Genomic DNA, 22,970 nt, shown 5'->3' with positions numbered 1-22,970 from the left:
ACAGTGCTTAAAATGATTGGAACAATTCTTAATTGCTTATAATTAAGACCAATTCTAAGATAACTATATATATATCCTATATTTTACACAGATGAATTATTTAGCATGCAAGATACAAACTAAGCCTTATATCAGATTATGAGCACAGTTAAAATACTGAGTGCTCTTAAATTTAATTGCTATAGCAATCTCTTAATACATTACCAAAATGATATTCAGCTTCAATACTTGTCCCACCTCTATAAAATAAGTGTAATTGCAATGGAAAAGGAGAAGTATGGCCCACTTTGTTTTATAGTTTGACTGTGTCCCACGCAAACAGTTTCAGTCAGTTACAAACTCAGCAGCCAGTGTCCTTTTCCCTCTCCTGCATACAACTTTATTGTGTAATCATAGATGTGGAATATGGGCGGCCCTTCGAAACCTTGTCCCTGCTATTGGTTCACCTTGTGAGTGTGCGTTGCTAAGGAGATGCATCCTTGCAACAACCAATCATCTCCTGGCTGCAATACCTGCATCTGTCCATCGGGGGCCACATGACACACAAAACAAATACACCTAGCCATTTCTAAACATTTGAGATTATTTCTTTAAAATATGTAATAACTACCATAATTTTCTTCATATTAATAAGTTCGCAATACCAATCACAGGCGGGTAAGATCACATTACCTCTCTGATCATTTTGATATGAAACATGTGTCTAACATTATTTATATTGAATAATTTATATTGCTAACTATTCAATTTTTCGTATTAAACATATTATATTTTACTGCATTAGTAAATATCTTTTGTTAACATTTATATTTTATTTAGCCTAACAGAAAATATTTATTTCAATATCAGATGTCAATATTTCATAGTCATATCACATCAAAGTAACTTCCATATATCCATCTCACTATATTTCAAGGGATGTTTTTAAAACTTTATAAACATTTATTTCACATTCATATGATATGACTTATTTCATCCCATGTATTGTCCTGTGTGTGTCATCTCTCAGTTCCACCTGGAAAACAGGAAAGCATGTTATATATACATATATGGGTTATTTGAATTATTTTAAACATACATGGAAAACTGGCATTATTCCCTTTGCAAAATGTATTTAATTCTATTTGAGTCACCTTCCCCCCAGCTGTGTGTCTGCAGCACATGTCTTACTTTGAATCCACAAAGATTTAGGTGACAAATTCCAGAGGGCCCTTGAACACATTATTTTCTCTCATCACCAAATGTCTTGGAGTTATAAAACTCTGCATATATAGTCAAATGAATAGGGTCAGTGAGTTATAGTTCCTTTAGGAAAATTTGTTTGTGTGCTTACACAGCAGGAGGTTGTGCTTCAAAAGCTATGCTGATTTTCAATCCTGATAAATGTGCATTCACCTAGCCAAAATCAACTTGTAGGGGGTTTTGAGTTAAATCCTGACATCAGAATTTCTATTCTACAGCACATCTGATAAAATAGACAGCTTTATATATACACACATCCTTTTCATATTATTTTCATTTATGTATATATATTAAAGTATTAAAGTAGGTTACCAGCGCTCAGTTGGTCAACAAACCAATAGGTGAATGTAGTGATATACTTAAGAAAACGTTTGTAAGTGTCCTACCTAAGAGATGTGTAGATCTGGGATGTGTATGTTCCCTGAACTACTCTTAATAGACTAGGTTGGTGTAGGTATTGAGCTGCGTGAATGTATACAATTCAGTGTACCCCTGACACTGATAGAAAAATTACATACAAGAGAAATGTTGAAAATTATTCAGCGCTACAAATACTGGAAAAATATGATGTTATATCAACTGTACGTGAGAAATGTCTCTCAAGTGGAGTAGATAGGTGACCTTAATCTCACAAAGGTAGTCCAAGTAGTAAATACAGAAAGGTAGGTGGATCTTGAAAAATTAAAGATGTTGTTTTGTTTGTGAGCACTAGTAATCAATGATAAGTTATTACAGTTTCTGGAACACAAGTACTGGAAGACAAGTGGTATGCCCTTACCAGAGGAAACCTCAATCATATGAGGTAATGTCTGCGTGTCTGTTATATCTCTCTCCGGTCTGTCTTTGTGGTCTTTCTTGTGTTAAAAGATGTCCTGATCTTTTATTTCATGCCGGCTTGTGTATGGTACTTTCAACCTTGGAGTTTCCTGGTCTCCGGTATTGCTGGCTTGGTGTCTCTCCGCAGTATGGTAGTGCAGTCTGGATCTTGGCTCTCACCATGTAAGATGGTATATGACAAAGAAAGAAAAAGAGTACATAGTGTAATACTGTGTAAAATAAAAATTTATTAAATACAAGGCAGGATTAGGAAATGCACTCACATTTATTAACCTCAATCTATATGAGGTAAGTAATGGTGTGTAAATATATTTTTATACACCTTAGGCAGGTGTTGCTTGAGGCTGCTTTACGTAGTGTCCTGCTGTGTCCCAAATGGGTGCTTGTAAAAGTTCCCTGGTGGTGGGTTACACTTTTACTGTATGAGGACCATAAGCAATGGTGAAGATAAGTAATAATGGAGTAATCCTAGGTTGTCTTGGAATGTCTTAGACCTGTAGCTGAGGCCGCATTAAGCAACTGTATTTTCAATAATGTCTTACAAAGTATATAGTGAAACAAAGTTTCTCTGTACCTGAATATGCAGTGCACACAGAATATATATGTAACAAAGTAGCCTGAGGCTAGCAGTGGTGTTGATGGTGGTCTGACAAATAAAAGCTATTATGCTGCACTGTGCGTGTCAGCGTGAATTGCTTTAAGTTCCGACCTGTTTGAATGAGAATGGTGTATTCCGCTATCAAGGCTAAGTGTTTCGCTTGATGCGTGAGGCAAAAAAGTGTGAAGCTGTGTGAGAGCAAATCTATGTTTGAAAATGAGCAGCGTAGAATTACACTATCCCAGTATTGGTAATTGTGTAGCTGGGATAGAGCACTTCCAGAGTGCCGCTGTAGACGGTCAGATACACCTAATAGGTATCGTGGAGACCGCAGTGGATGACTGTTTCAGCTCACAGCCGCTTGGATAAAAACAAAAAAGAGCAAAGCCACACTCTGTAAATATAAATCCTTACGCGTTTCGAAGCGTGGGGTTGCTTCTTCGTCAGAGGAAATTGTGGCTTGCTAGTGAAAGTGGCTTGTATTTAGAGGGCTTGGAATGGGTGTCTTTTTTGCGTATGCGTAGTACGTCATTACGTGTGCGGCTGTGGGTAGACGGCAGTGCTTTGTGTTGCCTAGGAAACATATGTTTATGTGCATATTGTTATTAGCCATGTGCTGGTTTTAAAACCCCTCTCTGTTACATAGATTTGAATTAAAGAAAAGCGTTAGATCAATTGCGCTAAAGAATGCATGTAATAATGGAAGGTGATAATCATCAGTTCACAGTGTTTACTGGGTGGGATACTAAACTCGTTCAGCTGTCACTTACTTGAACGAATAAGTAAGTGATGACTGTGTTAGAAGATCTCGTGGCTCACTATACTGTCTTATTTTATTATATTAAGAGGACTATGTTAGGGAACTGGTATACGATATATAAAAGAAAAGTATAAAATATATAATATAATTTCCTGTCAAGAGCCTTTTGTAAGACAATTAGGAGGAATGTTCTATCACTTCTGTGTATACGGATAATTACCTCTGGTTACGGCATGTTGTTTATTATGTCATGCATTTTTAAATTTTGAGGGCAAGAAGACTGAACAGGGAAATGTAGCCTATAATGTGCCCCAAGGAGCTCTGTCTAGCTGGCAATGTTACACCTGCCTAAAATACATAAGGACCAAAAAAAAACCTCCAGGACGTCCAATTGTGTCAGGAATTGACTCCTTAACCGCTAGACTATCACAATATGTAGACTACTTTCTGAAACCTTTGGTGCCAAAATTAACTTCATACATAAGAGACTCTACTGACCTAATTTCAAAATTGGGCCAAAAGAAATGGAAAAACACATATAAATGGATGACACTAGATGTGTCATCTTTATATACTTGTATTCCACACAATATGGGAATACAAACGATGTCACAGGTACTAAAAGAGACACCATTGACAGAGACTCACCAACACTTCATTCTGGACAGCATCAGATTTGTCTTGGAAAAAAACTATTTCCTGTTTGATGGCAAATTCTTTTTGCAAACCAGTGGAACAGCTATGGGGACCATCATGGCCCCTAGTTATGCGAACCTCTATATGGGGGAATGGGAAAAAACGTACATATATACCAAGAACCCGTTTCAGCTTAATATAATATGGTAGGGGAGGTATATCGATGACATCGTGGTTATTTGGGAAGGAGATGAAATAACCAGCAACAAATTTATCGAATACCTGAACACAAACATCTACAATTTAAAATTTACATCAAAAATTTCAGAAAAAAGTATTGAATACCTAGATTTAGTATTATTCAATGAAAAAGAAGAGATCCTAACCAAATTATACACCAAAGAAACCGACTGTAACGGTTATCTTAGGGCAGACAGTGGTCACTACCGACTACGGACAGTTTCAAAGAGTGCGAAGAAATTGTTCCAAAATTCAAGATTATAATACAGAATCAGATATTCTAAAAACCAAATTCATTGAAAAGAAATATCCTAAAAAACTAATAGAAAATTCTCAAAAGAAAGTGAGACTACTAGAAAGAAAATATTTGTTACAAGGCCAGACAAAAAATGGTACCAACAAGTCACAAAAGATCTCCCTGATCACTACATATAATGAGGCCGCTCCAGAAATTAAAAAGATTCTGAGGAAGTTTTGGCCATTTTTACAGCAGGATAAACTATTGAAGAACGCAATAGGCCCAGCACCGAAAATAATCTTTAGAAAAAATCTAAATTTTAAACAAATGCTGGCACCCAGTCAAATAAAAAAGAAGTCTGGAGAAAATTGGCTAACAGAAAAAAGTAAAGGGTTCTTCAAATGTAATCGTTTGAACTGCAAGGGATGTGAGCATGCCTACGACCCCAAAAAAGCAACTAAACTGGTACAGTCACATACTTTCCCACACAAAAAATGTAACATCAACAGACTAACCAACTGCAAAACCAACTTCGTGGTATACCTACTAGAATGTCCGTGAAAACTTCAATACATTGGATGCACCAAGAGGACGTACAAAACACGTCTACTGGAGCACCTGAAAAACATTGAAGAAGGCTACAAAGACCACAGTTTATCCAGACATTTTAAGCAATTTCATCAAAGCTAGCTAAGCTAATAGTTACATTGTATCTAGCTTAGGGTTTAATTTTTATTTTACAGGCAAGTTTGTATTTATTTTAACTAGGTAGAATAGTTACTAAATAGTTATTAACTATTTACTAACTACCTAGCTAAAATAAATACAAATTTACCTGTAAAATAAAACCTAACCTAAGTTACACTAACACCTAACACTACACTACAATGAAATAACATACCTAAATTAAATACAATTCAATACATTAAATACAATTAGCTAAATAACAAAAAAAACAAACACTAAATTACAGAAAATTAAAAACAAATTACAAGATATTTAAACTAATTACACCTAATCTAAGAGCCCTATCAAAATAAAAAAGCCCCCCCAAAATAAAAAAAACCCTAGCCTAAACTAAACTATCAATAGCCCTTAAAAGGGCCTTTTGTGGGGCATTGCCCCAAAGAAATCAGCTCTTTTACCTGAAAAAGAAATACAAACAACCCCCCAACAGGAAAACACACCACCCACACAACCAACCCCCCAAATAAAACCCTAACTAAAAAAACATAAGCTCCCCATTGCCCTGAAAAGGGCATTTGGATGGGCATTGCCCTTAAAAGGGCATTTAGCTCTATTGCTGCCCAAAGCCCTAACCTAAAAATAAAACCCACCCAATACACCCTTAAAAAATCCTAACACTAACCCCCAAAGATCCACTTACCGGGAGAAGTCTTCATCCAATCGGCAAGATGTCCTCAACGAAGCCAGCAGAAGTGGTCCTCCAGACGGGCAGAAGTCTTCACCCAGACGGCATCTTCTATCTTCATCCTTCCGACGCGAAGCGGCTCCATCTTCAAGACATCAAGTGCGGAGCATCCTCTTCAATCGACATCTTCTTGCTGAATGAAGGTACCTTTAAATGATGTAATCCAAGATGGCATCCTTTAGATTCCGATTGGCTGATAGAAGTCTATCAGCCAATCGGAATTAAGGTTGAAAAAATCCTATTGGCTGATCCAATCAGCCAATAGGATTGAGCTTGCATTTTATTGGCTGATTGGAACAGCCAATAGAATGTGAGCTCAATCCTATTGGCTGATTGGATCAGCCAATAGGATTGAAGTTCAATCCTATTGGCTGATTGCATCAGCCAATAGGACTTTTTCAACCTATTAACTAATATAACTATTAGTTATATTGTAGCTAGCTTAGGGTTTATTTTACAGGTAGGTATTTAGTTTTAAATAGGAATTATTTAGTTATTAATAGTAGGTTTTATTTAGATTTATTTTAATTATATTTAAGTTAGGGGGTGTTAGGGTTAGAATTAGGTTTAGGGGTTAATAAATTTAGAATAGTAGCGGCGACATTGGGGACGGCAGATTAGGGGGTTAATAAATATAATGTAGGTGTCTGCGATGTTGGGGGCAGCAGATTAGGGGTTAATAAGTATAATGTAGGTGGCGGCGATGTCCGGAGTGGCAGATTAGTGGTTAATAAGTATAATGTAGGTGTCGGCGATGTCGGGGGCAGCAGATTAGGGGTTAATAAGTGTAAGATTAGGGGTATTTAGACTCGGGGTTCATGTTAGGGTGTTAGGTGTAAACATAAAATTTGTTTCCCCATAGGAAACAATAGGGCTGCGTTACTGATTTTTATGCTGCTTTTTGGAAGGTGTAAGACTTTTTCTCAGCCGGCTCTCCCCATTGATGTCTATGGGGAATTTGTGCATGAGCACATATAACCAGCTCACCGCTCACTTAAGCAGCGCTGGTATTGGAGTGCATTGTGAAGATCAATTTTGCTCTACGCTCACTTCTTGCCTGTTAACGCCGGGTTGATAAAAACCCATAATACCAGCGCTGCAGGTAAGTGAGCGGTGAGAATAAACTGCAAGTTAGCACCGCACCCGTTACCGCAAAACTCGTAATCCAGCCGTATGTTCTTCACATATTTCTATATATATATCTGATATATATATTTTTATATATATATATATATATATATATATATATAAAAAAATCTGATAATATATATATATATATATATATATATATATATATATATAGCAAAAAACAGAGTGAAGCACTCACTGGACTTGGACATCAAAGTGAAATCTTTATTAAGTGACGTTTCGGGACCACAAACGTCCCTTCTTCTGACGTTTGAGGTCCCGAAACTTCACTTTATAAAGATTTCACTTTGATGTCCAAAGTCCAGTGAGTGCTTCACTTTGTTTTTTTCTGTATACTTCTCAAGAGCACCCTGGCAGTTGCAGGACGGTGGTGAGAGTGCATATACCTTTGAACTTTTGCTTTTATATATATATATATATATATATATATATATATATATATATATATATATATATATATATATATATATATATAGGTATATACAGATATATATAGAATTATATATTTACAATAAAAATTACATTATCCTTTAAATGAAGAATATTGGAATGCTAAATATGTAAATATGCAGTAAAACACATAAATACTTAAATTTCATCTGTACACACACACAAATATATACATACATAAACATATTTAGACATGCATATATATGTATATATACAATATGGCTCTTTGCAGGCAAACACTTTGCCATATACCCTTTCAACCAACCCTTATAACTTTTTTTATTAATATTTATATGAATATTTTTTATCAGATAGTGTTTAAATGAGTATAACTGTAATGTTCAATGTATTTATGTTGTGTTTAACAAACTACCCTATATGCGAGGGTTTCAGTTGGACTAACACGGTGAGCATAACATGTGATTGCGCTCTCGCAATCTCAATTACTTTCAACTTGTAATACAGGTGCTATTTCCAACAAGTGCAAAAACACGATATCTAGCCCTTAATTGTAAAAGTACATGTAATTTTTATGTTGTATAGTCCATTACATATTGACATATTTCTTTCTAAAGCAATTATTTTTATATTTTCTGTTAAAGCTAACATAGAATTTCTCTTAAAAGCAGCTTAATATAGTTAAAATAAAACATTCCATTAACAGTGTTATCCTGTTTTTTATAGCAAGCAATTTGAGTACAATAAAGCAATCTACAGCACACATTTTAAATCCTCAAAGGTTTCCTATACAGCTGTAACATTCTGTTTAATTATCTTCTACGCATTGTGCATATTCAATACTACACATTTTTATTAGCTTATTGCAGTTTTATCTGTCCTCAAGTAGCCTTCTTCCTACAGGTGTAAGAGATGGATTGGCAGCTCATATTCTCCATGGACTAAAGTAGGTCCAAGGACTCTCTGTATTTTCCCCCAGTTATGTTCCACCCAACCATACTTTCTAAGACACTTCTTTAAAAAAAACACTTTGGGATTTAAATACAATTAGTGAAAGTATGTTTATTTAAATTTGTTGCCTTAGCACTTAAGCACAATGGCATTATATACATTTGTCTCTGTCAGTGAACTTAGTATTGTTTATTCTATTATTTTAAATGCGATGATTATATTTTTGTGTACTATTCATGTATCAACATATTTTGACCAGTGGAAAATAAGCTAATTGATATATTATTTTATGGAAATTCTTAGCTTAGCTTCCAATATCTGTATAGTTTAATTTAGAATGATTAGTTGACTGAATGCCTATTTGTAATTATACAATTAATTTATGGATTTATTTGAGATTGTTACTTTAGCAAATTTTTAATTCATTAGCTTATTTCATTTCATCTACCATCAACACATTTCCCAAAAATTGTGATTAGTTTAAGCATTGTTATATGATGATTTATTTATATTATTATGAGAGTTTTATGTTACATATAATAATATCAAATAAAAGGAGAATGGCTCTTAAAATGGTAATTCAAAAAGAAATGTAGCCTTGCTTCAGACAATATTCAGACATTTGAGAAGTGATAAATGTTCTATACTAAATGATAAATTACATTCATCCTCTACATTTAAAAAAGAGGTAAATCAGTTCTTGCAAGTTATGATTAAGTGTGGTATGTACATTGTTTTTATCTAGTAAACCTAATAATAAACTTATACTTGAATTTGTATCATTTCAAAATAAAACCCATCAATATAAATAATTTATTATAAGACAAAAATACTTGTGAACTTTTTTCTTATGTAAATAAAATTAAATGCAATAAAAAAATACTAGCTATAAATTTGATATCATCATATGTGTTAGTGTATCACCCTACTTAAGTAAATTGATATTTCAAACATAGTTACAGCGGTGTCCTAGCAATATGATACGTTTCCAGAGGTAGGTGTATGTTGATAGAAAAAGTAAAATATCCTTGGATTAATATAAACAATGTTTAATTTATAAAAAAATAAGTACAATCTTATCATTTAAAAATTACCATTAACAGTGCTCAATAGTCCATTTATACAGTAGTTTTACATTAAAATAGTTTCCATAAAAATAATCTAAAATTAGTCAAAGTGAGATTCCTGAGATATTTAGTAGCCGGCTTAATGTCAGCAATATATATCTTTCAACAAGTAGCCTAATATATTATTCATGTCATAATTTATTTACCAGTTTGTTGCAGATGTTACTTCGCTTCATTGCATTCCTTATGATGAATCTTCCAGATGAGCATACCATGCTAGATCCTGTTATGGTTCAGTTCCCTTATTTTATACAGACTGGCAACTTGAGACCCTTCACTTTTTCAATGTGCAGAGGTCAACATGGAGCAATACAGTCCCATTTGTAAATGATAATTAAATAATATTTAATCTAGCAATGTTCAGTCCAAAAAGGTGTAATGTTCAAACACTGTTAACATTTCTTCAACAAAAATCTCAATGACTTACATAGAATTTTTTAAAACAGTTGGGCAAACAGAAGGTCAAGGCTGATTCACATACTAATTTAGAAACAGCCTATGAGGTAATGTATTTTGGTGTTGGGGAGATAATAAATTGAACTACAACTTGTTTTTTCTTCCCAACTGTCTTATTTTTGTTTTATATTGCCCACAATATCTACGCTGTCAGAAACAAGGGTACGGTTGGGGTCCGTCTGTGAACACTTACGGTACAACTGCTGTGGTTGTACCCTCAATGGATCATAATTACACCTTAAGGAACTAATATGTAGCATTTAGTGGTAAATAAGGTACAAATATGTTTCCAACTGTCAAAGGTCCATGTCTGTACCATTTAATCCCCCCAAAAAGGTACAATCACTTGTGTTGTGTGACTAAAAGGTTGAGGGGATGGGTGGTTCAAGGCTGCCAAACCCTGCAAGTCTATATAATTTGTACAGCTCAATTATTCATATTCACATAACTGTCAGTCACCCAAAATGAATGCAACATACATGTTGTACAGCAAAATAATTATGTTCAATCGTTGTTGGTAATATGCAAGAAGTGGGCAAAGCAAAAAAAAATAAAAAAATACTTAATAACCCATATAGTCAATGATTCTGTGTTGCTGGTTCTAAATGGTAAACAAGCACTTTACATTTTAATGTTTATATTTAGAGCATCAAGATGTTAACTCTTAAACATAAAGAAAATGTATTAACTAAAATTACAAAGAATTTTTTTTGTTTTAAACTCTATAAAATAAACAAGAGCTGTTTAAGAACAAAAAAAATTTAAAAAATTGTAACCGTTCCCCAGTCACATACATGGACATTGTGTGACATGCCATAGCGCCATCTGTTGGTTGAAAGTTCTTTGACATGTGTAACACAGCTCCATCTATTGGTAGCAGGTTCATCACCAAAATCTGTACTAGGGAAATAGACTCATTTGCATATATTTTGCATAGAGTGACAATTTAATGTATGGTTGTGAGTTTTATCATTTATCCCTCCCCCGAATCCTCCTTCTTTTCGTTAGGGTTATATTTTATTATTATGTTGTTTTCTATATGTTTTATATATATTTATCTTATATCTGGCATGTCACCCTAAATAAATGGGGTGTTTTTAGAGTCTAGTACAGAGTGATACTCAATACGTTGAGTTATTTTTTAGGATCTGGTTGTTTAGCTTGGTTCTTTCAGGTGGTTTTGTAGCAGTCTTTGAATTTGCTATATAGCTACAGTATCCAAACTTTTTTTAAAGTACAGTGTGGCTATTGTTATACTGTCTGAAAAAGTACACATTAAATGAATGCATATTTGAATGATATATAAAAATCTAATGGAACAGCATTTGTAATATGCTGTGTTAAGTACAAATTTGCCATCATTATGTTCAAGGAGCTTGTCACTGGGGCAGTACCCTTAAAAGGACAAATTTGCACCATTTTTTAAGGGTACAATATGGTACAATATCACTGAGGTCCAATCTAGTCACCAAAGGTACATATTTGCCTTTGAAAGGTACAATCTGCAAGGGTACTAATTTGTACCCATGTTAAATGGTACAGTGGGTGTACCTTTGAGGGTACTGCCCCAGTGACAAGCTGTTGTACCCCTAAAGGTACAAGTTTTGCACATTTTTTCTGACAGTGTAGCGTTTCCCTTTTGTACCCTCTGTATCGTTATCCTTGAAGTGCCTGTGCATTACCTGTTCTGTCTAAATCTTCCTGCCTTTCTTAATTCTTTTAGGTATTTTTTTTTAATATAATCTCTATTAAATTGCAAAAGTTACAATCTCATTGGAACAATATGTATAGAAAGATATTAAATATGTATTAAGCAAGTGCATTTAAATAATTCTTTCACATGAATATCAGCAATGTAGTACAGAAACACAAAGACTATTGCTATCTATGATATTACACAAAGATGTGTGCCTACTATGGTCAAAAAAGAGAAGGAAAAGGAGGAGAGGAGAAAAAAGAGTAATAGATGGGGTGATAAGGTATTCCAGGGAATGGGTCTGACATCATATCTATCTAGGAACCTCCTATAAATGAGAATGGCAGAACCATACAAATTCTCTATATTAATAAATAATCTATAATGCAGAGTAAACAGTTCTTACTTATCTGCAAATGTAATAAACCCGATCAGTCTGTAATCGGGATCTATACACTTATTCCTCCAATATCTTAAGGTATTTAAAGGGACATTAAACACTTTGAGATGGTAATATAAAATGATAAATCATATATATATAAAAGAAGGTCTGCAATATACTTTCATTATTTATTTTGTCTCCTTTTCCTGTAGTTCCATTTTAAAATGTTGAGCTTCCAGTTCCTGTTAGAAATAAAAGTGCAGAACACTGTTATATTTCACACAGCCATTGGTTGTTCACTCTGTTGAACTATGTATACTGTCCCTAATTGGTCACAGCAGAGAAGGTAACCTAAGTTACAACATGGCAGCTCCCGTTGTTTTATAGACACAAAAACTTTACACTTATTTTGTCAATATTTAAACAACTAATGAAACTTTATAAAATACATCTACATGTTATACTCAGACTAATATTTTCTTTTAATGCATCATTCTATCTAGCATGTATTTAGTGTTTAATGCCCCTTTAAGCATATCTAAAATCCCTTTCCAGTGAGGAGCAGTCTGTTTTTTCCTAATTCCAAACAATAGAACATTTTGTGACCATTAGGATATAAATCAACAAGCATCTTTGCGGTTTTGGTGTCTTTATAAGGCCCAAATGGAGGAGAGCCATTTCAGATGAAAACTTATGTGCCAGACCAAACTGGGAGCAATGTTTCCTAGTCTTAGACAAAAGAGGTTGCAGACACAGGACATGTACAACAGATATGATGGGCGTCACCTGTCTGTTTGCACCCCCTCCAACAAATCAGGGAGCAGGCAGGGAAAGATTTTATGTAACAGGGTTCAAGGTGCCATTTAGTTAGGAGCTTGTAATAAAGTTCACAAAGGGTAACACAATTAACAGTAAAGATCAAAATGTAGTCTATTAAAAAGGGAGGTTACTTGTAAAAACCATTTCTTGAGAAAGTAAATAATTATCTCTATAAAAGTCCCTAAATTAATAGGGACATCTCTTCTGGATCTAATATGTGTTTCAAGTAAGCCATGTAGTAATCCTGTCATAGAATTGATGGTTGATAGATGTAGATGGGTATAGAGGCTGAGCAGTGATGAGGCTTCCATAGCAAATCATCTAGGTAAGTATATGCAGATAGACAAACTTGTTATAGTTCCTTCCAGCTTGCCAGGGGGAAGTTAGATCCCCATGCTGTAGTGTGTGTGAGCACTGCAGCCTCATAATAGCAATGGATATAAGGGTGGCCAATACCACCTGAATCAAAAGTATTCTGTAGTATCCTAGCGGCAATCCTGGGTCCCTTATCATCCCATATATATCTTTTTAAGTGATACTTATAAATTAATGACATAGGAAGCTTAAGGGGTAAGCACCAAAAAAAGGTATGTGAGTTTTGGGAGAAACATCATCTTTATGGCTGCGGTCCTGCCTAGGCTCTGTGTGTACTGCTGCCCATGAAGTAAAGACTTTTGGATTTCAAAAATACTTTGGAGTGCCTGCCTGTTTTTTCTTCACTTTAGGCAAAACACTTTGTCATACCTCTTGGAAGTTAGGTCTCTTTCCATCTCTCAGACTGGCCATAGGGTACACAGGGCATCTGCCTGGTAGGCCGCAGCCATTTGTGGGCCAGGCCTGGTTGCCTTAGCCCCACCTAGTCACCAGCATTATTATATGTGCATGATGCAGGGCCAGCTCTGCCTGCCTCTCAATGCCTCACTGGGTCTGTCAGCCCGTCACAGAGAAGCAACTACTCTTGATTCCTGTTTATGTGTGATTGTGGATTTCTGGGAGGGTGCTTTTTCTGTGCATGTGGGTGCTGAGTGCCTGTGAATGTCTTTGTGTGTTTTTCTCTCTGGTAGTGTAGATTATGGGGCCGATTTATTATTATGCGGGCGGACATGATCCGCTACACATTGCTAAATGCCAAGAGCAAACACTGTTGGCATTTAACATTGCATAAGCATTTCTATTGCAATTACAATTACAGTGACAGAAGGGTCTAAATCTAGCTGCAATGTCTTCTACCCCAATTTTAAACTCTGCAACACAATAAACCCTATCCATGACTTAATTCAATTAAACACTAGCTGCACAGCCCTTAAACCTGCAGATCCCAAAAGAAAAAGATAACCATGCCACACACAGGTATTAAATCTACCCCATACACACACCTCATTTCCCCAGTGGAACAATACAGCATTATCTTCCTTTCCTAAATATACTGATGGAAAGAGTCTTTTATTTGCTTTTCTTCACAGTTATTTCAAGAATCGCTGACCAGAAATGACTTATTATTGCACAGTTTAATTTTTTTTTACTGAAGATGCATTTGTATGTATCATATATATCACACTTTATGGATAGTTATATAATGTGTATTGTTGCCAATGACATCTGACTCATTCTCAATGCACAAGTGACTCACAACTTAGGTAATCGTTAAAAATGAAATAAATAACAATTCACCTTGCACCCACTATAAAGTCCACAATCTAGTTTATAAGGGAATATCCAATAGTTACATTTACAATAAGAGATTTAGCTCATTACACACTCTGACAAACTATACATGTTCACAGTACAATAGCATTAAAAGTATTTAAGTCACCAGAGTATAAAATGTTATTGCAATGAAAAAAATTTAACATACTGTAATTGGCACTGCATAAAAAACACAAACTGCTTACAAACCAATTAAACTCTTCAGTAAGAAGATAGTTTTTGTATTTGCATTTTTTCCCTGCATTTCAAACATTCTTTGTTAGTGATATTGTTGCACATTTCCAGAATTTTTATTATGTAGAAATCTCTCTCTGCAGACAAATGGTTTTCTTTTACATTTTTTAAACTGATTTATAACCTAAATTATGCAGATTAAATATGCCTCAAATGAAATGACAGTATTACACTGTATTATGGCAACTGCATTTACTTTATGTCAGAGATTTTGTTGAATTATTTAAAGTATTGTTTAACAAATATACAGTGGGGAAAAAAAGTATTTAGTCAGCCACCAATTGTGCAAGTTCTCCCACTTAAGAAGATGAGAGAGGCCTGTAAGTTTCATCATAGGTATACCTCAACTATGAGAGACAAAATGTGGAAACAAATCCTGACAATCCCATTGTCTGATTTGGAAAGAATTTATTTGCATATTATGGTGGAAAATAAGTATTTGGTCACCTACAAACAAGCAAGATTTCTGGCTCTCACTGACCTGTATCTTCTTCTTTAAGAGGCTCCTCTGTCCTTCACTCATTACCTGTATTAATGGCAGCAAGGGCATTGAAGATGAAATGTGGCTGGGTCTTTCAGCATGACAATGATCCCAAACACACCACCCGGGCAACGAAGGAGTGGCTTCGTAAGAAGCATTTCAAGGTCCTGGAGTGGCCTAGTAAGTCTCCAGATCTCAACCCCATAGAAAACCTTTGTAGGGAGTTGAAAGTCCGTGTTGCCCAGCAACAGCCCCAAAACATCACGGCTCTAGAGGAGATTTGCATGCAGGAATGGGCCAACATACCAGCAACAGTGTGTGACAACCTTGTGAAGACTTACAGAAAACGTTTGACCTCTGTCATTGCCAACAAAGGATATATAACAAAGTGTTGAGATTAACTTTTGATATTGACCAAATACTTATTTTCCACCATAATTTGCAAATAAATTCTTTCCAAATCAGACAATGTGATTGTCTGGATTTGTTTCCACATTTTGTCTCTCATAGTTGAGGTATACCTATGATGAAAATTACAGGCCTCTCTCATCTTCTTAAGTGGGAGAGCTTGCACAATTGGTGGCTGACTAAATACTTTTTTCCCCACTGTAATCTTGCTTTTGGAAACAGAATCTGTTCTCTTTTTTTAATTGTCTGTCATCTCATAATACCTTAAGATTTTCTTTATATTTTTAAGCAAATTACATTTATGTTTCCTATAAAAGTATTGTTTTCTGGCTCATTTAAAATAATTATGCAGCTGAACAGTTAAACACTTGGGAAATCAAAGCGACAGTATTTTGCATGGAGGAATTGTACTAAATAAAGTTTTTTCTGAAAAACACATGAAAGTCAGAATTAAACTTTTATGATTCAGGTAGAGCCTTCAGTATTTAAAAACGTTCCTTCAGTTCCAGGACTGTTTAATAGGATAAGTATATCTATCCATCTGATTTGATTTTATTAGAAGACATGTTATAAGTTGTATATAAGTGTGAATGAGTACAGAGTGCACACTCTTATAATATTGTATGTAATAATTTTTTCAAATAAATTTTGATGTCTTTAGCCTTTTGAGCGCTCCTCTATTTATTAATTTCTACTAAGCATGTGCAAGAGTTCACAGCATATGCGCAAATGAGTCTGTGATTGGTTGATGGTTTGTCAGATGATATAGGGAACAAGGAACTAAAAGAATACTTTAAAAATGTGTCAGGAAAAAATCCACTGTTCATTTAAAATTCAAAATGTTATTCAATTGTCTATTTATTAGGCATTTGTTACTTAATAAATTACATTGTATTTAATGATCCTTTAAGAGATTAATACCAGGGAAATCTAGGGCTTTTGTCATGGTCTTTTAGGGTAGATTTTAATCTTAATATGGATCCTATCTAACATCACTTGATGAAAATTGTCTGATACTGTACTGTATTCCGGTAGTCAAGTAAATTCTGAATATGTTACCAACCATCTTTAATGTATACCCACAATGATTAGTTCCATATATTTATTTCCTACTGCTGACGCCAAAAACTACAATAATGGGTCTAAATTTAGATGGTAGTTTTCAAACAATTTTTGCCAACCAAAATGCAAATAATGCCAAAGCAATGCAAAACATCATTATGAATTTAATTCCATACATACATCTGCATGTACACAAACATGCATATGCACAAATACACCAAAAACATATTTTAAATACAATTACAAACACATTTATCTGTTTAAATATTTCTTGAATGGGGCATAGCAGAAAGAGTAAAGGGAGATTGAGGGAAAAATAAGGGTCTGACTTAGCTAAAAATAGATAGGGCTCACGGGGAGAAAGCCGTAAGAGGTATTTGTAGTTATGTTGAGAAAAAAAGGAACAAAGTGCTTTGTAAAGCACCCAAGCAAGGGCCATCTAAGGACTAAGATACAATAACAGAAGATGGGGTGCCATCAATCAAATAACTGGTTTGTAATAATAATCGCCTGACAGAACTGCAAATGTATTTGTTTCTATGAGAAAATTAGAATAAATAGCTGTATATGTATTCCAATAGGTATAATTTAATTAAACTCTATATTGAATGTCTTGGTACATGTATTATATTTTGATTAATTTTTTTATATTATTTTTACAACAAATGTTCTAGAGCCCTAACCTGCTTTACCTCCTGTAGTTGTAGCTGAGTTCAAAAGTGCACTTGGACTGTCCTAACCTTTCCTGTGTATTCAAACCCCACCAATGGCATTCCCCAAACCCCCTCAAAACTGGCATGTCCCTATGGTGCTCTGACAAAATGCAGAAGGACATTTGGCAGACGGACATTTGGCCGACAGACAGAAAGCTAAAGAATGTTCTGATTTCGGCCGAGGGCAGATACGTTCCAGAGTGCTCTATTCTAATCAGAGCCTCGGGCGCCGCAACTGCCTCTGGGAACCTTACCATGGGTCCCAGACCGCACGTCTTGTAATTCTCTGTCTGGGAAATTATCTATCTATCTATCAAATCTATCTATTTATCTATCAAATCTATCTATTGTATCTATCAAATGTATCTATTGCATCTATTGATCTATCTATCTAATCTATGTATCTATCTATCTATCTATCTCGTGGCCGGACTGTTATCTGACAGCCACTTGTGTTTCGGCCAAATGTCCGTCGGCTAAAAGTCCGGCCACAGTCCCTATACCACCCTCACAAGTAGGCAACAGAACACCATCCAACATGGTATCTGGTAAACTTGTGACAAGCATGAGTTTGGCCAGTCATAGGAGTATGCATATATTGTCAAAATAAGTTGACATTTTCTGTTTTTTGTAAGTTGTAATGTATGTATTATTTTTAAGGTTAGATATTTTTTTCTTACACATCTTCTACATAAATACAAGATGTTGCAAAGTGACAAAAATAATTCACATTCTCTTCTAATTATTTTCAGTTTGTATTAAAAAAGAAAAAGGTATAGAAACCTACATTTAAGCGTTTGAGATGTTAAATATATGCTAAATGTACAACCAAAAATGTGTATCACTAAAATATTGAGGACATAATGAATCCTTTGCTGTTGTTTACTATGCACACTAAAGAAAATGACTTTTTGTAATACAATATTGTAGCTTTGTGCCATTTTTCAGGGGGGTATTTCAACTAAAAAATTTTATTAAAGTGTAAAGAAAAAAAACAACATATATTACTATTTAAATGTAATAAGTGCAAAAGACTAAAATGTCTTCTGCACAGGGGTGTGAAATGGCTCAGAAGAAAAAAGAGTTAATAGGATATAATTAACAATGCCAACCATGCAAATCATGAGGTCGGACAATGCCTTTATTAAAGTACTCAACCCTTATCTAGCACCTCTTGACTTCATAACAGAATCAAACATTTAATTCCATAAGCTTTTGAGTGTCTTAGTTTTTCCCCATCATCCTCTTTTATGTATTTACTGAATTGTTTAAATAAATCTATCCCGAGTGACATTTTGTGGTTAATGACATAATGTTGAGATTATTATTTCCCTTTTTAGATGTTCTGGCAATAAAGTGCGATGGGCTTTTTTTCTATTTGTTTATGTTTTAATTTTATGTCAGTATACTAATAATGTTGACTATTAAAGACACTGTTAAGAAAATTCAGCATTCATTTGTTAATGGTATCACCACCTGATGAAGAGGCGTGTCCTTGAAATGCGTAGTGCAAGTTGTGATCCAGCTGACTGGTTGACTGTGTTTGTGTCCTGCTTCGATATTAAGGACTGATCTCCATTTTTAACTACCACATAATGCAAGTATCTTTTATTTTGTTATCACTTGCTTTTGATTCATATTGACATTTGATTATCATTTGGTGAATTCATTGTGTTGTAAGTTTATTAAAATGTATTTGATCTTATCTGTTTCATTTGTATTTTTTACTTACATTGCCATACTAATTGCACTTTACTAGCGCTGTATTGATCTTTTGTGTGTTTAAAAAAAAAATAATAAAAAATAAAGTTATAATTATTTAATCTAATTTAATCACATAAAGTGTAATAAACATGATAAAATAAAATAAAATAAAGAAGCTTTTAAAGTCACTGTAAAAAGCACAGTAGTCAGATCAAATGTAAAACTGCTAAATGAATGCAAGATCTAATTACATTCTGGATCGTTATATGTACTTTATATAACATGTGAGAGAGTAATTAAAGACAATCAGACAGATCTTTATTAAATAATGAGGCATAAATTATTTTCAATGTTAATTTCCCAACACCTTGCGTTTCCATGACATAGCTATCAAGTCTATTTTTGTCACTTTCAGCATCTCTGTACTGTCTTCTCTATTGCTAGAACTTCTCTTCATTTAAAGCTTAATACTTATAGTCAGTTGTTAAAAAATCCCCTGCTAAGCTATTTATTGAGCAAAATTCAATTAAAGTGACATAAATGTGTAACAAGTACGTGCCCTAATGTGTTAGAGCATGTTTTTGCAGTGCTATTACTTACATATAGATTTGAGGTCAATCGCAATACTTTGTTTTTCAAACAATTTTTTTCTATTAAATTCAACATTAAACTCTATTGTGATTTTTGCAGATAAACCATTTGATAATCTTTTCTAAAGGATTCAACCCCTTTGTGCTTAGCCTCTACAAAACATATTAAATGCAAAGTGAAAGAGCATGAATTCACTACTGGGAGCTAGTTGAATGCATTTGGTAAGCCAATAACAAGAGGCATATTTATCTAGCCACCAATCACCAACTAGCTCCCAGGAGTGTATTGCTGTTCCTGAGCTCACCTATATATACACTTTTAATGAAATTTGATAATAGAAGTTAATTTAGAAGTCTCAATATCACATGTAAACCATGGGACTTTCATTTTGATTTTCATGTTGCTTTAAGTTTATTTTTTAAAACAATATACTCCCATGTTATCTGTTAAATTCCTTGGATATTTTTTAAAGGTTTTCATGTTCAGTGAAATCTCTTATGGATGACAAGGTGAGACAACTACAGAAGAAGCTGGTATTTAAAGAATTCAAGTTTTATTCATCTTGCACACAGTATCTGAATTTATGTTAATTTAATTTGAATATTGTATTTTTTCATTCCTCCAGGGGGCCGTGCATTCCATTTTATTCTGTTGACCCTCCTACATGCCTCACAGTGATTGTTTTATATGTACCAGAATTCATCAATATCTGTTCCTAACCCTAGCAAATGAGCTGAGGTATGCAACATAAGAGAATGTTCAAAAAGTGCCACCGTGCACTGCAAAACAATTATATATATATATATATTTTTTTTTTTTTTTTTAAATTAACATTTTAACAAAGTTGCCTCACACGTCAGTCTGAGAAAAATATGTTTTAAACTCAGTAATAAAAACCTGATAAAGTCGGTTGAAATAGATTGTTATTATTTTAATCATAAACAAATTACATTATTTAAAAGTAATGAAACTGTGGTTAATTTGATTTGTTAAAGCCAATTTTAAAAGAAGTACATGGTTCCACCACAATAAAGCTTGCAAACAAGTGCAGACAACTCTCATGTAACTGTATTTACAGCTCACTTTAATAAAACCCATTGTGAAACTAATATTCTACAGAAAAATGTTTACCGCAATATTGTTTCAGCTGTGCAACTCCTACCCCAACTGTCAGTATAGCAGAGCTCCAGTACTCCATTCCCCAAAACACGGGGTGGAGCTGCTAGGGGGGTCTCCCTTCCTCCGTCCAAACCCTAGGTCAGCACCAGAATAGTGGGACTGCCACCAGAGAAGTCGTTGCTGAGACAGGGATCAAGCCAGCAGCTACATCTCCCCCAGCTGGGCTTGTCTGCTCCCAGGCAGCAGTATAAATCCCTCTTCCTATGGCACCTCTAAGTCAGATATTGACCCCTCTGCCTGTGCCCCCTCCTGGACATGATCCCTCTGTCCCATTCCTTCTATTGATTTAAAGATTCCATTGCCTGCACCATCTTTAAAAAGACACTTGGGGCTCTTTGCTAACAGGTCTGCAGACTCAATAATAGGTCTCCACTACAGAGAAAAGTGTAGGCAGAAAGCAAGAATCTCTGAAAGAACAAGAAAAACTAACTGTTCATCATGCTTTATTTCACTCAGTACTAGTCTCTAACAACACACCATTTAATTTACACAATCCACATAAAGCTTTTACATAGAGAAAACATATAGGCAACAACATTATAATAATATATAACTGATAAAAGGAAGGAGGATTCAGGGGGCATAAACCATAAAATTGGAAACCATGCGTTTGCATTGTCACCCTATGCAAAATATATACAGATTCGTCTTTTTCCACAGTACACATTTTGGTGACCAGGAACTTTTAACCAACAGATAGCGCTGTGTTACACAATTTGCAGGAACTTTGTACCAGCAGATGGCGCTGTTTTACACAATGTCCATATATGAAATTGGGGAACGGTCACAGTCAGTAAAACAAGCACAACTTTTGCCACTCCTACACCAGTTGCCAGTGCATCCAGTGCCACCTTTTCCACTCCTGCCTGAGATGCCATTGCATCCAGCATTAGAGGACAAAGCCCTCTAATTTATATGTTAATTTAAAAGGATATATTGGATCTTACTTATTATTCTCTTTATTTGAATAGGCTATTATACAAATACTATTAGAACTATTTTAAGTATGATCAGCTTTTTATTAGTTGTTGATGACAGATTAGTCACATGACATATTACGTGGTCAAACATTTGTCCAATGAGAGTTTGTGAATTGTCCATTATAATTGTTGTATTATGTACAGGTGGCCCTCGTTTTACAACGGTTCAATTTACACCGTTTCAGAATAACAACCTTTTTATTCCAGTCATGTGACTACTATTGAAAAGCATTGAGAAGCAGTGCATTTATTAAAATAGCCAGTAGGTGGAGCTGTCCATTTGTGTTGCAGCAAAGCCAAGCAAGCTGAAATTAATTAATTTAACCAGACCTGAGCTATCGAGCAGATTTCAAAGGAACAAGATCTTCCTGTCTATAAATCAGTCCAGATTGGAATGCATAGAAAGAACTGTTTGCAGAAAAATGCAAGTGAAGTCTGTGTTGTGTGATTATTTTATTAGGTTTATAATGCTGTTTAGCAAATGTTTTTGTTCATTTAACTTAGTTTAATTATATATTCTGTGTTGTGTGATTATTTTATTAGGTTAATAATGCTGTTTCACATTTAAAGTCTTCATTTCAAAGCTTTAAAATAATGTATTAGGTGTTACTTATGACAATTTGAGAAGGGCCTGGAACCTATCTCCCTCACTTCCCATTGACTTACATTATAAACTGGGTTTCAATTTACAACGGTTTCGATTTACAACCATTCCTCCTGGAACCTAACCCCGGCGTAAACTGAGGGCTACCTGTATAAGGGTTTGTTAATGTAAAAATTGTATTTTCAATGTGTCAATGAATCAATCTATTGACATATAGTAACAATGTACAATGGAGCAGATCTAAATGCTGAATAAGAGATGTTTTTATAAGAATATATCAAAGAGTACACTATGATAATCACTTTTACAGGAGTTGACTAGTGCCAGTACTAATGA

The sequence above is a fragment of the Bombina bombina genome, chromosome 4, assembly GCF_027579735.1.
Source record: "Bombina bombina isolate aBomBom1 chromosome 4, aBomBom1.pri, whole genome shotgun sequence".
Lineage (NCBI taxonomy): Eukaryota > Metazoa > Chordata > Amphibia > Anura > Bombinatoridae > Bombina > Bombina bombina.
This window is presented reverse-complemented; position numbering follows the sequence as displayed.